General features: G+C 39.5%; 1 long non-coding RNA gene across 2 annotated transcripts in view; it reads right to left on the bottom strand.

Moving 5' to 3' along the window:
- The window catches only part of LOC147356902 (uncharacterized), a 48,702-nt gene that overhangs the window by 14,607 nt on the left and 17,965 nt on the right, over nucleotides 1–16,130 (bottom strand). Inside the window, exon 4 of one of the 2 annotated variants that reach the window (XR_015142823.1) lies at nucleotides 13,084–14,891. The exons of the other annotated variant lie outside the window; for it this stretch is intronic. This is a non-coding gene — a long non-coding RNA (uncharacterized LOC147356902). Of the gene's footprint in view, nucleotides 1–13,083; nucleotides 14,892–16,130 lie in introns of those variants that run through there. 2 annotated transcript variants of the gene reach the window in all.

Genomic DNA, 16,130 nt, shown 5'->3' with positions numbered 1-16,130 from the left:
CACACCAGTCAGAATGGCTACGATCCAAAAGTCTACAAGCAATAAATGCTGGAAAGGGTATGGAGAAAAGGGAACCCTCTTACACTGTTGATGGGAATGCAAATTAGTACAGCCACTATGGAGAACAGTGTGGAGATTCCTCAAAAAACTGGAAATAGAACTGCCATATGACTCAGCAATCCCATGGCTGGGCATACACACCGAGGAAACCAGAATTGAAAAAGACACGTGTACTCCAATGTTCATCGCAGCACTGTTTATAATAGCCAGGACATGGAAGCAACCTAGATGTCCATCAGCAGATGAATGGATAAGAAAGCTGTGGTACATATACACAATGGAGTATTACTCAGCCATTAAAAAGAATACATTTGAATCAGTTCTAATGAGGTGGATGAAACTGGAGCCTATTATACATAGTGAAGTAAGCCAGAAAGAAAAACATCAATACAGTATACTAACGCATATATATGGAATTTAGAAAGATGGTAACGATAACCCTGTATGCGAGATAGCAAAAGAGACACAGATGTATAGAACAGTCTTTTGGACTCTGCAGTGGGGGGGATGATTTGGGAGAATGGCATTGAAACATGTATAATATCATGTATGAAACGAGTCGCCAGTCCAGGTTTGATGCAGGATACAGGATGCTTGGGGCTGGTGCACTGGGATGACCCAGAGGGATGGTATGGGGAGGGAGGTGGGAGGGGGGTTCATGTATACCCATGTACACCCATGGCAGATTCATGTTGATGTATGGCAAAACCAATAAAAAATTGTAAAGTAATTAGCCTCCAATCAAAATTTAAAAAAAATGCTTGTGGGGTTTTAGAAATGAGTGTGGGGTTTAAAACTGAGTATGGGGTTTTTGGGGCATGAGCCACCTGTTTCCTTGCATAGCCCTGCTTAAATAAACCTTTCTCAGCTACAAACTCTGATGTTTTGGTTTATTTGGCCTCACTGTGTATGGGGCACACAAATTTGTGTTTAGTAACACATTGACTGATGGATATTGTAAGCCTAAGATGTTGCCTTTTCCAAAAAAAAAAAAAAAAAAATGAGGTAAGAAGGAAAATGGTCTCTCCAAGGCATCTGGAAAGTCTGAAAATGATGGACGCCATGACAACTGTATTTTTACGTGGAGGTAAGTCCCTCAGTTGCAGCCATGAAATTAAAAGATTCTTACTCCTTGGAAGGAAAGTTATGACCAACCTAGACAGCACCTTAAAAAGCAGAGACATTACTTTGTCAGCAAAGGTCCATCTAGTCAAGGCTATGGTTTTTTCAGTGGTCATGTATGGATGTGAGAGTTGGACTGTGAAGAAAGCTGAGCGCTGAAGAATTGATGCTTTTGAACTGTGGTGTTGGAGAAGACTCTTGAGAGTGCCTTGGACTGCAAGGAGATCCACCCAGTCCATTCTAAAGGAGATCAGTCCTGGGTGTTCATTGGTAGGACTGATTTTGAAGCTGCAACTCCAATACTTTGACCACGTGATGTGAAGAGCTGGCTCATTTGAAAAGACCCTGATGCTAGGAAAGATTGAGGGCAGGAGGAGAAGGGGAAGACAGAGGATGAGATGGTTGGATGGCATCACCAACTCAATGGACATGGGTGTGGGTGGACTCTGGGAGTTGGTGATGGACAGGGAGGCCTGGTGTGCTGCGGTTCATGGGGTCGCAAAATTGGATGCGACTGAACTGAACTGAAGTCCCTCAATGGATACACCTACACAAAATTTAAATAAAAAATATAGCTTGATGAGATTTTTTTTAGAATTATCTTGTATTAATTTCTGATACCTAAAGTGAAGATTTCCTTTTCTTTTTATGGTTTGGATGAAACATGGTTCTGAGTGATTTTACATTAGTATTAGAAAATAGATAAGAAGTTAAGTTGCCCTCTCCTCACCATGTATTCATTTCTGCATAATATGCTTTAGTGGAACTAGAGACTTTCATTTAGGATTACTCTAAAATGCCAGTGACAAAAATAAAACGTAATTGATCCAATCTTCCCTTTCACTCAGATGACTATTACTTAAAAATTCAGACTATCTTTAAGAATTTTATATAGAGGATAATTTCCACTTATGTTTAAAATGAAAAAAATATACCTTTTAGAATATATTAAATTACAAAAATATTAATTATATGAGACTTTGTCATTTCTGCACAAACTTCTTCTGGATAGGACTCTTCCTCACTTTAGAAGAATCACTTTACAAAGAAATCCTACAGTATTGCTTTAGCTGTGTAGTAGGAATACCATATACAGCACAGACTAAGTCTTGTATATTCCTTGAGAGCATGATCCATGTCTGATTTATTTACTTTTTAAAATTTTCCTGGTCCCAAAATACCTAGGGACAGTGCCTTAAACACTACTAAATACTGATGTTGAATTAAAATAGTAAAGGTACTTGAAATGATTTAAGTTCAATATATTATATTACTTTGACTTTACCATTTTACAATGTAGCCTCTTTGCAATTGACCCAAATTCCCCAGAGGTTTCAATATACTTGAATTAGGTCCAACTACCACATCATTAGCTGAGATAAATTTCATTACATGGGATTAATATAAGGAAGTAGATGGGTAAATTCACTGTAAGATATTTATTTACAGATTTATCACATCACATGAAAATGTGAGTTTAAGGCAATTGAGAAAATCCACTATTAAAGAAGAAGAATAAACTGGAACAGACTCACCAGAAAATGTTAAACTATTTTGGTGGATTTTGGTTTTGTCAAATTCTTAAATATGTTTGGCCTAACACATTTCCCTTTAATTCCCTTAATATACCCTGTGGATTTCCACAGAAATGTGAACCGTATGTTTCTGATTCATTTATACTTAACTCATCAACATGTTTAGTAAGAATGATTTGAAGCACAAAGCCTCATGAACAGTTTCTGTGGGCTCTTTCACTTTACTTAGTAAACAATGAGAACCTGAACCCAGAAATCTTGGGGCCTTATTTAATACTCAGATTCCATAAAGAATGAGAGAGTTCTTAACTGGATCAGGCACACTTTGCCTTTGACGGCACCTCGCTCCAAATCTTGCAGCTGGGAGGAATTATTTTGATAGCTGGCTCTATTTTTTGTCACTTTTATTTTAGAGACTATAAGCCTTTGATGGTGCAAAAGTTGTTGGAGTTGGGACCAGCTGACACCCAATCAGCTCTGTTTGTTTACGCAGGATGAGGCTCCAACTGCCAGGGAAGTCTGTTCATCCACAGAGTCTGAAAAGAAGGCTTTCCTCTACCAGTAGTAAATTAAAAGGATTAAGCAGTATAATCTTATAATCTCTCATGACCCAACCACTACAGTTATTACACTTTGCTTATCTATATATAGAGAGAAAAATTTTTACCTGACTCTCTACAGGATATGAGTGAACAAGTACAAAATTATCTATTTAATGACCTCATCAAGCTGATAATTCCTTGGTTTTTCTCATCTAATCCCGTATATTAGATAAAGCATGGGGACACATGCATTTCCTTCCTTTACCAACTTGGAAAAACATACACTAAAGGTCTATGTCTGAGTATTTAATGAGAGATATTTTGTTCCTCCATTGGCTAGTATGTCTCTTAGCCTACCATCACATGGGATTTTATTTTTCTCATTAAAATGGTTGACATCTGGGTTTAGGAAATTAGCAACCATACCTCCTGTTCCTCCTCCTCCTTCATGGGCATTCCTCCAACAGCTTGTCAGATCCCAGTTTCCCTGTGGTTTGTGTTTATAAAAACCCTTAAGGCTCTGTAATACATTAGAGATAATCTTGTTATAGTGATATCTACTTTTCCCTCCACCCACCCCTGCTTTGTCCTTCTTCACCAAATCCCTTTTTTCCCTGTTCCATCTAAGGACTCTTTTGGAGACAAAATCTTGTCTAGAGGCATTCCTTTCTTCTGCTCCTCATTGAAAAACAGAAATAAAAATCCTCTGGCTATGAGATATATGTAATTTCTGTAGAAGAAGCTTAAAAACAAAGGATTAGCATACTGAAATAAGAATAATCTGAAGGAAATTCCTAGGGAGAAAAACAGCTCTCTTTCATCAACTTTCTCTGGAATTAGAGAGAGATGAAAGAGATATGTGTGGTATTTGCAGGGGGAAAAAAGTGTTCTTTTCAATACAGAGCATAAAATGTACCTCCTGAGTTTCATAAATGAAGATCCTGAGCTTTTCTTTTATCAAATGAAAGAGTTGGAAAAAAATTTATCAGGAAAAAAATACAAAGAAAGAAAATCGTGCACAATGGGTCCTAAGCCACTCGTTTAATAAAACATCCCTGGACCAAGGTGTTGTGGAAAATAAGGCACTAGGGATGGAAATGTGTTACCCTTCATTATTAATCATTAAGAACTTTTTATTTCACCGTTTACATAAATCATTCTGCCTTATTAAGATCACAGTCCAAAGTAGGGAGAAGTAGAAATTCCTAGAACTTTTATGTATTTTATTTTTTAACCTCCTTTATTCTGAAGAGATGAGAATCCCAGACCACCTGACCTGCCTCTTGGGAAACCTGTATGCAGGTCAGGAAGCAACAGTTAGTACTGGACATGGAACAACAGACTGGTTCCAAATAGGAAAAGGAGTACGTCAAGGCTGTATATTGTAACCCTGCTTATTTAATTTATATGCAGAGTACATCATGAGAAACGCTGGGCTGGAAGAAGCACAAGCTGGAATCAAGATTGCCGGGAGAAATATCAATAACCTCAGATATGCAGATGACACCACCCTTATGGCAGAAAGTGAAGAGGAACTAAATAGCCTCTTGATGAAAGTGAAAGAGGAGAGTAAAAAAGTTGGCTTCAAGCTCAACATTCAGAAAATGAAGATCATGGCATCTGGTCCCATCACTTCATGGGAAATAGATGGGGAAACAGTGGAAACAGTGTCAGACTTTATTTTGGGGGGCTCCAAAATCACTGCAGATGGTGACTGCAGCCATGAAATTAAAAGACACTTATTCCTTGGAAGGAAAGTTATGACCAACCTAGATAGCATATTGAAAAGCAGAGACATCACTTTGCCAACAAAGGTCCATCTAGTCAAGGCTATGGTTTTTCCAGTGGTCATGTATGAATGTGAGAGTTGGACTGTGAAGAAAGCTGAGCACCAAAGAATTGATGCTTTTGAACTGTGGTGTTGGAGAAGACTCTTGAGAGTCCCTTGGACTGCAAGGAGGTCCAACCAATCCATTCTAAAGGAGATCAGTCCTGGATGTTCAATGGAAGGACTGATATTGAAGCTGAAACTCCAATAATTTGGCCCCCTCATGCAAAGAGTTGACTCATTGGAAAAGACCCTGATGCTGGGAGGGATTGGGGGCTGAGAAGAAGGGGATGACAGAGGCTGAGATGGCTGGATGGCATCACTGACTTGATGGACATGAGTTTGAGTGAACTCCGGGAGGTGGTGATGGACAGAGAGGCCTGGCGTGCTGTGATTCATGGGGTCGCAAAGAGTCAGACGCGACTGAGTGACTGAACTGAACTGGACTGAAATGTTCTTTTAAAAATATAGTGTATAATGTGAATATACTAGTTGAATAGTACATGTATATATTTCACAGATACACTGGTATTAAAAGAAGAGGCTCCAAATGCCCTTTTGTTTTGTTTTACTAACAGAGATGCAAAATCAAAAATAGGTTTGGGGTTTACCAACTTATGAAAATAAATCCTATCTGATAGAGAAAAATACATAGTGTAAGATATCACTTGTATATGGAATCTTAAAAATACAATAAACTAGTGATTATAACAAAAAAGAAGCAGAGTCACAGAGAACAAACTCAAGGTTACCAGTGAGGAGAGGGAAGTTCAGTTCAGTTCAGTTCAGTCTCTCAGTCGTGTCCGACTCTTTGCGACCCCATGAATCGCAGCACGCCAGGCCTCCCTGTCCATCACCACCTCCCGGAGTTCACTCAGAGTCACGTCCATCGAGTCAGTGATGCCATCCAGCCATCTCATCCTCTGTCGTCCCCTTCTCCTCCTGCCCCCAATCCCTCCCAGCATCAGAGTCTTTTCCAATGAGTCAACTCTTCGCATGAGGTGGCCAAAGTACTGGACTTTCAGTTTTAGCATCAGTCCTTCCAAAGAACACCCAGGACTGATCTCCTTTAGAATAGACTGGTTGGATCTCCTGGCAGTCCAAGGGACTCTCAAGAGTCTTCTCCAACACCACAGTTCAAAACATCAATTCTTCGGCGCTCAGCTTTCTTCACAGTCCAACTCTTACATCCATACATGACCACTGGAAAAACCATAGCCTTGACTAGACAGACCTTTGTTGGCAAAGTGATGTCTCTGCTTTTCAATATGCTATCTAGGTTGGTCATAACTTTCCTTCCAAGGAGTAAGTGTCTTTTAATTTCATGGCTGAAGTCACCATCTGCAGTGATTTTGGAGCCTCAAAAAATAGTCTGACACTGTTACCCCATCTATTTGTCATGAAGTGATGGGACCAGATGCCATGATCTTCGTTTTCTGAATGTTGAGCTTGAAGCCAACTTTTTTACTCTCCTCTTTCACTTTCATCAAGAGGCTATTTAGTTCCTCTTCACTTTCTGCCATAAGGGTGGTGTCATCTGCATATCTGAGGTTATTGACATTTCTCCTGGCAATCTTGATACCAGCTTGTGCTTCCTCCAGCCCAGCGTTTCTCATGATGTACTCTGCATATAAATTAAATAAGCAGGGTTACAATATACAGCCTTGACGTACTCCTTTTCCTATTTGGAACCAGTCTGTTGTTCCATGTCCAGTACTAACTGCTGCTTCCTGACCTGCATATAGGTTTCTCAAGAGGCAGGTCAGGTGGTCTGGGATTCCCATCTCTTTCAGAATTTTCCACAGTTTATTGTGATCCACACAGTCAAAGGCTTTGGCATAGTCAATAAAGCAGGAGGAGAGGGAAGGGGGAGGGGTAATTTAGGGGTAGAGGAATAAAACGCACAAAGTATTAGGTATAATAAGCTACAAGGATATGTTATACAACATGGGGAATATAGTGAATATTTTATAATAACTATAAGTGTAGTATAATCTATAAAAATTGTGACACTATATTGTACACCTATGACTTTGATAATATTGTACGGCAACTATACTTCAGCCTATCAATCCATCAATCAAATCAAATACCAGGCTGGTAATTCTGGACCTGAGGCACAGTTTCTGGCCTGTGACTATTCAGCTGCTTTCCCTTGGATAACTCACGTAGGTCTCCGAATTTCCATTTGAAGGTCCAAAATTAAATTAGGTCCTGCCTGTGACCCCTATTGGCAAAATGTCAACAGCACACTGCACACGTTAGAACCAGGGACTGAAATTCTCAGTGACTTGCCCCTGAGCAGGTGAATAAGACTGTCATCAAAGAGCTGGGAGTCTAAGAGCAGAAGAAAATTTAAAAGCTTAATAAATTTTCCGATTCTGTTGCAATCTTTATAATGAGGATACCAAAACAGCTTGTCTTACTTCCTAGACAGTGACACGTTGGACATGGCAGTGTCTCCTTCTCAGGAGAAGTTTTTGAGTTTAAAGACACAGTTGAAAAGTGGCTTCAAACTGAGAGCAAATAAAGGCTCAAGGTAAAAACTGAAGAAAGAAAGAAATTAATTAACAATTTAGAGTCAACTTTTGTAAGTATTTGTCTAAACCTTCCATAGTTATATCTTCATATTTCTACCATAGAGAACCTCCTGGGTTGTATGGTTTATTCAAGGCCCATTTTCTTAATATATTATGATTCATAGTCTTAAATTAAGATTCATGGATGTGTCCCTTTGGAGTTTAGAGAGACAGTTTTTATGTTCATCCAACTAACAAGTTCAACCAGCTAATTACACTGCTCAGCTGCAAACAATATGGAGTATTTTTATTAATATTTCCTTTCAAAATTAAAATATCTTTATGGGACATAGCTTCCTTAGTATATTTTCGGTTTCTTGAAAAAAACAGAAGTAGTTTTTAACTCATCTTGGATCCCTCAAAGCACCAAGACATTTTTTTTTCACAGAGCAAGTGCTCAAAACATATATTGAATGAATGAAGGTACATGAGAGAGAAAGGTGGTAGTAACTTACCAATATCGAGAAGAGTTTTCCAAAATGCAATTGGTAGACTGTTTACATCATTCACTCTTTTGGGACTTTGTTTAAACTCACTGTATTGGGCTCCACTTCAAACCTATTGAATCGCCCATATTTTTATAAGCTCACCAAGAGATTCTGGGCATGAAAAGTTTGAGAAACACTGCCCAAGAGGAACGTCAATTCCTCGCCCTTTTCCATTTCTAGTAACTATCAGGGTCATGAAGGATAGTTTCTATTTTGAAATTTCTTGAGACCTAATCTTTCCTTTTGCTTCTTAGTTTGTTTTGTTTAGAATCCATTCTGAATCCCAAGACTGCATATTTGTCCTAATTTGACAGTAGGGATCTTATTGTAGAGGTATGGGGTAAGGGGACCACAACTAATAATGACTACAGTGTACTGAGTACTTGAAAAATGCCAGGTTTTCTTTTAAGCATGTTTTATATAGATTTATTTAATACTCTTATTGGTTCCTATTGATTAGGTGTTCTTATTAGGTCCATTTTACAGATAAGAAAACTGATACACCTAAACAAATTAGTAATCTCCCTATGGTCACACAATTAGTAAATGGTAGAGCTTGGGTTCAAACTCAGGCAATGTGGTTCTAAAGTCTGCACACTTAGCCACTAGGCTAAACTGCTTGACAAGAACAAGTGATAAAGAACGAGGTTCTAAGGAGTTCAAAGAAAGAGATGATTGTATTGCCATAAAAAGAAGACTTCTAACTGAGAAAATATGAATGCTGTGTGTCTCTGACTCTCAGTAATTAAAGCCATTGTGAAGATAACATTTGATAGTCTTTTCCTGAACAATAGTAGCTTAGCTACAAGCTTCCCTGGTGGCACAATGGGTAAAGAATTTGCCTACAATGCAGGAAACCTGGGTTGGGAAGATCCCTTGGAGAAGGAAACTGCAATCCACTCCAGCATGCTTGCCTGGGAAATCCCACAGACAGAGCAGCCTGGCAGGCTACAGTCTATGGAGTTGCAAGAGTCGGACACAACTTAGTGACTGAACAACAACAACAACAGAAGTTTAGCTGCTCTCAAACTCACTACATCCCAGCCACAGATGTCATTCTCGGAGCTGGTGGCTCTGCTTGATCTTAGTATGAGGTGTCACCCAGGAGACCTGCGTTCTCAGTGTGGGGGAAGTCTCAGAGTTATAGGGAAGTTTAGATAATGGAGTAGATATCCAAGTGGAACTGAAGATTCCATATAGGGCATAAATAAAAATATAAATTTAAGGGAGCATAAATTAACATATTCTTTGTGGACACACTAGAAAATGGAAGCAAGGAATTTCTTACATGCCTTGATGCCAGCCCAGGATATATGAGACTTCTCAGAATCAAAGGAATATGGAAGTACAGACTCCAGACCAAGTCATTCTCACCAGCCTGAAGTCATTGTCTTAGAAAATCTGGTTTCCTTGGGGTTGGGAAAAGTCACTCCCTTAGGTTTAGAATAATTGTACAGTCAGAGTAAGTGATGACAAGCACTTAACATTTGTGTGTGTTAGTCACTGAGTCATGTCTGACTCTTTGCAACCCCACGGACTGTAGCCTGCTAAGATTCTCTGTCCATGGGTTTCTCCAGGAAAGAATACTGGAGTGGATTGCCATTCCCTTCTCCAGAGGATCTTCCTGAACCAGGGGTTGAACCCAAGTCTCCTGTACTGCAGGCAGATTCTTTACCATTTGAGCTACAGGGAAGCCTACTTTACACTTCAGTCCTTTTGGAAGAGGAAGGATGCGGTCCATTCACTTTCTTTGCAGATTAAGACAAGGCAGAGCTAGTTGTGACACCAAGTTGTCATCAACAAGAGGAATATAATGTTAGATATGTCTTTCTGAGACAGCTTCCTAATGCTCTGCTTGTTCCCCAAAAGACATGAGGACCATGATCTTTGTAGTCAGGGGAACAGGTTAGTTTAAAAGGAAGCTAAGACCCAGAACTATCTGTGTTAGTGAGATGGACACACACGTCAAGTGTTTATCAAGCACATTCTGAATGCCCGCTACATGCTGGGCATAATGCTAGTCTCTCATGGGAGAACTTCCTGCAGGTCATATGGAAGGGTATGTCATACGGCAGAGTCATGGGAATAAGACAGATCCTAGTCACTAGATCTGGTGAACAAACTCAGGGAAAAAACAAAGTATATCATTCTTCCGAGGGATCACCTTGAACATTGATTAAAATCCCATGATAAGGTTAAGAAAAGAATAAAAGGATTTTTCTCTCCCTCAACAAAGTAGGATAACTTTTCAAAGCAAATCCTAAACATAAAATTGACAAAAGTAAAAGATCTCTCAAAAAATATGCAACAAAAGTAGCTTTCAGCAGGAATATCATCACATACATAAAATGAAATGTTCAGTTATTCACTATCAAGAAAGTTCAAAGCCCTTCAAGTGAACTTGTTTGAACTGTTTAACAGCAAAATAAATATGATGGTTGGTGTGGTTCAGGAACCTGTCCAAGTCCAGTTGCATTAAACTTTCATAGCACCAATACTGAACAGCCCCCTCCTTGTTGCATCAACAGCAGTGCATGGGATCATCTCCAGAATGCATGGCAACCAACATGTTATACAAACACATTTGCTTCTTGAGCTAGACTCTTGTCATTTTCCAGGAAATACAAACTAAGCAAACAAAAAAGGGATTTGCCTGTTACAACTCAAAGCTCTACTACTTGAAATATATTACATGGACTTGAGGGGTGAGAATTTATCTCATGAATAGTGAGGATACTTTGCAAAAGCATGAACATCATTTTCAGGCTGAAATGGCAGAGAAGAGGCTAAACTGCAAGTTTTCTGACTTTTAAACCAGTATATTTTCCATTCCACAGGATGCCTCTCAGTTCAATTTACCGTATCACTGAAGCCTGGAATAGAGTTACTGAATATCCACCAACATTTTTCCCCTCTTTTTAATATTTAAGGTGTGGCCAATAGATCATATAGATTTGAGTGCACACCTCTGCCATTAACTTGCTGTACTAAACAAGTCACCTAACTTCACGCAAGTCCATTTTTCTAGCCTACAACTATATCAACTAAATTGAAGGGGTTTTGAAAGAATTGGAAGAAGATTCTACCAAGCTATAAGTACCATGTAAGTATGTTTGTATTAATAACAATAATCTCCCTGAAGTTGAGGATTATATAAACACTTGTTCAATTTAAGTACCTTGCATAGAGCAGTAAGAGTAATTGAACATTATTAAACACTTGCTATGTGTCAGGCACTGTTCTAAATACTTTACTCATATAAACTGATGGACTCTTTACCACAAGCCTATGAAGGAGTTCTTTTACTTCTCATTCTGCATGTATAATATCTGAGGCTCAGAGAGGTAAATGGAGGAACTGAGATTCCAGGCCCAGAACCTCTATTTGATGACCACTAATGCACAACATGTTCAATATAATGTACAGCACTGGACCAGTGACCAGCAAACCCACTCTATTCTACTTTAGGGATGTCCTGGCCGGAGCCTAGAACCGAACACATGCTTAATAAAACACTTGCTGAACTCATTTGAGCAATATGGTCTTTCACAAGTCTGTGTCTCCTGCTTCAGCCACCTACCTCAGTGACCTGTGTGAGTCTCAAAGAGAAAACGCATTTCATACAAGTGTTAAGAGGCTACCTGATGGCTCAGCAGGTAAAGAATCTGCCTGCAATGCAGGAAACACAGGAGATGGAGGTTTGATCCCTGGGTCAGGAAGACCCCCTGGAGGAGGCAATAGCAACCCACTCCAGTATTCTTGCCTGAAAAAGTCCATGAACAGAGGAGCCTGGTGGACTACAGTCCAAAGAATCGCAAAGAGTTGGACACAATTAATCGACTATACATGCAAGATGCTACTAGCAATATTCATTAAGAAATGATAGCCTTGCCTAGATAACTAGACTGGTCTGCTCCATTATTTTCTTCTTGGTCTAACCCAGTATGTCATGAATTAGGTTTAGACATCAGAGCAGAAGCTGCTGACTATGTGCCCGTGTAGGGAAGAGTCAGGAGACCTTGGAAGACTTTCACGAGACCAAGGATGCTGCAGCCCATCCACATTCCATCATGGAATGTGCAAGGCCCAAGGGATGGCTTGACTGCCAGATCACTTCCCGCGCTATATCCTGAGGCCTCCACATTTTTGGCCACTCATCCCGGCAGGCCCTCCCCGCTACAGGTGGTCTGGCTGACCACTTTTAAGACGTGAAATAATGCAAGCCTGAGACATGACTATTAGCACTTATCATGGGTTGAATATTATCCCTCCCAAATTAATGTCTATCCAAAACTTCAGAATATTAGTTTATTTGGAAAAAGGGTCTTACAGATATAACTAGTTAAGGATCTTGAGATAAAATACTAGATTTTGGAATCCAATGACTGAGGTCCTTATAAAAGAAAGGAAAGGGAGATTCAGACCCAGAGACAAAGAAACAGAAATGAAGGCCATGACTCACCAAGGACGGTAGGAGCTACCAGATGCTGGAAGAATCAAGAAAGAATGACTCCCTAGAGTCTTAGGAATGAGGGTGACCCTACCGACACTTCAGTGTCAGACCTCAGGCCTTCAGAACTGTGAGGGAATATACTTAAGTCTTCTTCTTATGCAATTCAGTTTATGATAATTTCTTAGAATAGCCCTAGAGAACTAATCCACCACTCTTACTGCTTATTCCATAAAGAATTAGAAAAGGTGTTTCAATGGGTTTAGAATTTACTGAAGAATCACATTCTAAATCTAGAACTAAATTAAAAATTTTATAAATTGCACTCTATATGGGGAGAAAATTCTACTAATCACATTCCACATGGAAAAAACAAAGTCATTACCGGGCAACATTTATTTTCACTCTTGATGGTTCAATAATGAGAACAAAATCTAGTTAAGAGTTGAGGGACTTTTTTCCCCTGTGTAGCATACTTCCCTGTAATTATAAAACAGCATGCTATTAAAAGACACAGTCTATTTAAAAAAAAAAAAAAGAACTTAAAGGAAATATATTAGAAAAGATGAATTTCAAAAATATAATAAAATACTGTCATATTTCTGCCATCAAACAACCATTTCCAGAAATATTTTCATTACTCTCAGTTACTACTGATCTATCTAGCCCAGTTTTGCATTTATTACATGGTAAAGTTTATTTAAAATATTCATTAATCCATATTTTTCCACAACCTAAATAACTAGGGACCATCAAAGATGATATTTTAAAACATATTTTTAACTGGGCTCATTTATACATTTTTGACTATTTTGTCCTAGATTATTACCCAAAGAATAACACAGAAGAGACCCTCAAATTTTAACTTAGTAGGAAAAAAAAAACCTGTAAAAATTTTATGCTTTTCAATCAAAGGTAGTGCTCCCAGCATGGTGCTCACTATCCGTGTGCAGCTGTGACTGAAAAAACTCAAGGTGTGATTAAACAGTCTTTTTCATATAATCCTCCCTTAAAGGTTTTTTAATTGGAATGCGGCCATCATTAACAGAGCCTGTTCACCAGAAGTCTTTGCTCCAAGTGACGAAAGGAGCCACCCAACTTCTGACTCCTTCATGCCAGGCTGATGCCTGCTACTGCCACCTCTCAACAGGGCACTGCTCCATGACACGTCAGTTTTAATAAAGCAAATAACATGATGATAGCTATGCTTATGAGCCTTTGACATCCAGTGGCTTCAGAAGGACCTTATTTTTTCACAGCACAAACAAGAAGCACTGGGGCAGGTCTTCCTGGATGGAAAACTCTCCTATGTACACATGCCCCCCTCTCTGCATCTCCACGCCGCCCTCCTTTCCAGTTTCCTGAGATCCCTCAGCTGTAGGGCTATTTTCTGGTGTCCTGGCCCAGGAACTTGAGGACCACTTGAAATCTTTCTTCCATATGTTCCCTGCCTCTAGTTTGTCACCAAATCCTTTCACTTCTTGACTGAAGCCACCCCCTTTCATGTCATGGTTCCAGCTTCTGTCTCCTGAGCCTGCTCAAGGACACCCTTAGGCACGCACACCTCCCCTCTGAGATCCCTTCCACAGTCTCCATCCAGGCATATGTGCCTAAAACATTACTCGCTTCACGGCATTTCTTTGCTTAATATTTTGTTATGGTTCCCAATTGTCCACTAGATCAAAGTGCTAATCCCATAATGGGTTTTCAAACTCTTCTGTAATTCAATGTATCTCTCAGTCTGGCTTGTTCTTGTAAACTCCAGGACAGCAGTGGGCCTTTCTAGCTGGGGGAAGCATGATGACCCTTTCAGCCTGCCCCCAGTTCTTGGATTTTAAGCACAGAATGTCCTCCCTCTTCCCCACTGTTGTGTCAAAACAACAAACAAAAAAAAAAACCCTCTACTCATTCTTAAAGATCCTGCTCAGTCTTACTTCCTCAGGGAGTCTTCTCACACTACTTTACTCCACATAATAATATTCCACCTCTGAAATACTTAACTCTCAAAGTCCTTAATTACATGTAACTGCCTGTCCTTCCATCTTTCTCGGTCCCTCATTCTCACTAAACTGGCTCAGAGACCTTGCTGGGATCTGTGGGCTTTATCCTCTCATTATCTTCCCAGTCTACCTGCCCTTTCTCAGCTTGATGCTGTCCCTACTTACCTTATACAGTATGACAGTCTCATCAGTTCAATCGATAGTCCCATCTCCTCTTGACCCTCTGCCTTGCCAACTCCCACACAAGATTAATATGTCATTCCATTTCTTTGGTTTCTTTTCAGTAGCTACGGGTACAAATTTGATGACAATGTATATCAGCTCCTTTAAATTTTCTATATGCATTTATGACTACTTAGTAATTCTCCCCCATTCTTACACAGCTACCTTTTCCTTTCCTTTACAGATTTTCTTAAGTCCTATTCTTTTCATTCTTAGAAAATGGCCATTATAAGGTATGGTCATGCGCGGTTTCACGATCCCCACGCTCCAACGTGCCTATGCTCCTTTCCAGTCTTCCAGGAAGAGCATTCCTACTCTATGAGGCTCTTGTTCCCTTCCTCTTCCATCTTTTTTGAATTCTTGTCCAAGCATTGTTCTCCCTCTCCTGGCATCTCTTGTCAACTTGTATAATATGCTCAAACCACCCCCATATTTTCAAATACCCCTTTTTAAAGCTTTGTCTCCTTCTGGATTTGACAAGTAAACTTTTTAAAGACGACACTGGCTGTGCTCACTTTTCCAGTCCAGATTCCCAACCTGAGCGACCTGATGCCTAGCCTCACTGCTTCATTGAAAATGCTCTCCAAAATGTATAAGCGTACATTAGAATACTATTCAACCACTAAAAGGAAGGAAAGCCTGCCATTTGTGATAACAGGGATGGACCTTCAAGACATGATATGAAGTGAAATAAGTCAGACAGAGAAAGACAAACACTGTATTATCTCACTCATGTGTGGAATCTAAAAACAAACACACACACAGAAACAGAGATTAGACTTGTGGTTACCAGAGTTATGAGCAGTGAGGGAATTGAGTGACGGTGGTCCAAAAGGTACCAGCTTTGAGTTATGAATAAGTACTGGGGACGTAACATACGACACGATGACTATAGTTAACTCTGCTGTGGGGTATATTTAAAAGTTGCTGGGAGAGTAAATCCTAAAAGTTCTTACCATAAGGGAAAAACGTCTTGTATCTATATAAGGTGATGTATGTTAACTAAACTTATTGTGATAATTATTTTACAATACATGTAAGTCAGGTCATTATGCTGTATACCCTAAACTTATATGGTGCTATAGGTCAACTATATTGCAATAAAACAGAAAAAAAAAAAATGTTCCTGGTCACCTCCCTCCTAACTATTAAATCCAATGGCCTCATTTTCATTCTATAGCACCCACAGGTGTTTACCTAAATAACTGTCTCAAAATAATTGTCTTCTTTGCTTTCATGACATTCCTCCATATTTCCTTCTACCTTCATGATTCCTCCTGAGAACTTTTTATTGATTTCTCTTC

Source organism: Bos grunniens, chromosome 16 (genome assembly GCF_055505025.1).
Source record: "Bos grunniens cultivar Pamir isolate PY7600 chromosome 16, Bosgru_T2T1.0, whole genome shotgun sequence".
Taxonomy (NCBI): Eukaryota; Metazoa; Chordata; class Mammalia; order Artiodactyla; family Bovidae; genus Bos; species Bos grunniens.
The sequence above is the reverse complement of the archived record's forward strand: the minus strand, read 5'-3'. Positions and strand labels throughout refer to the sequence as shown.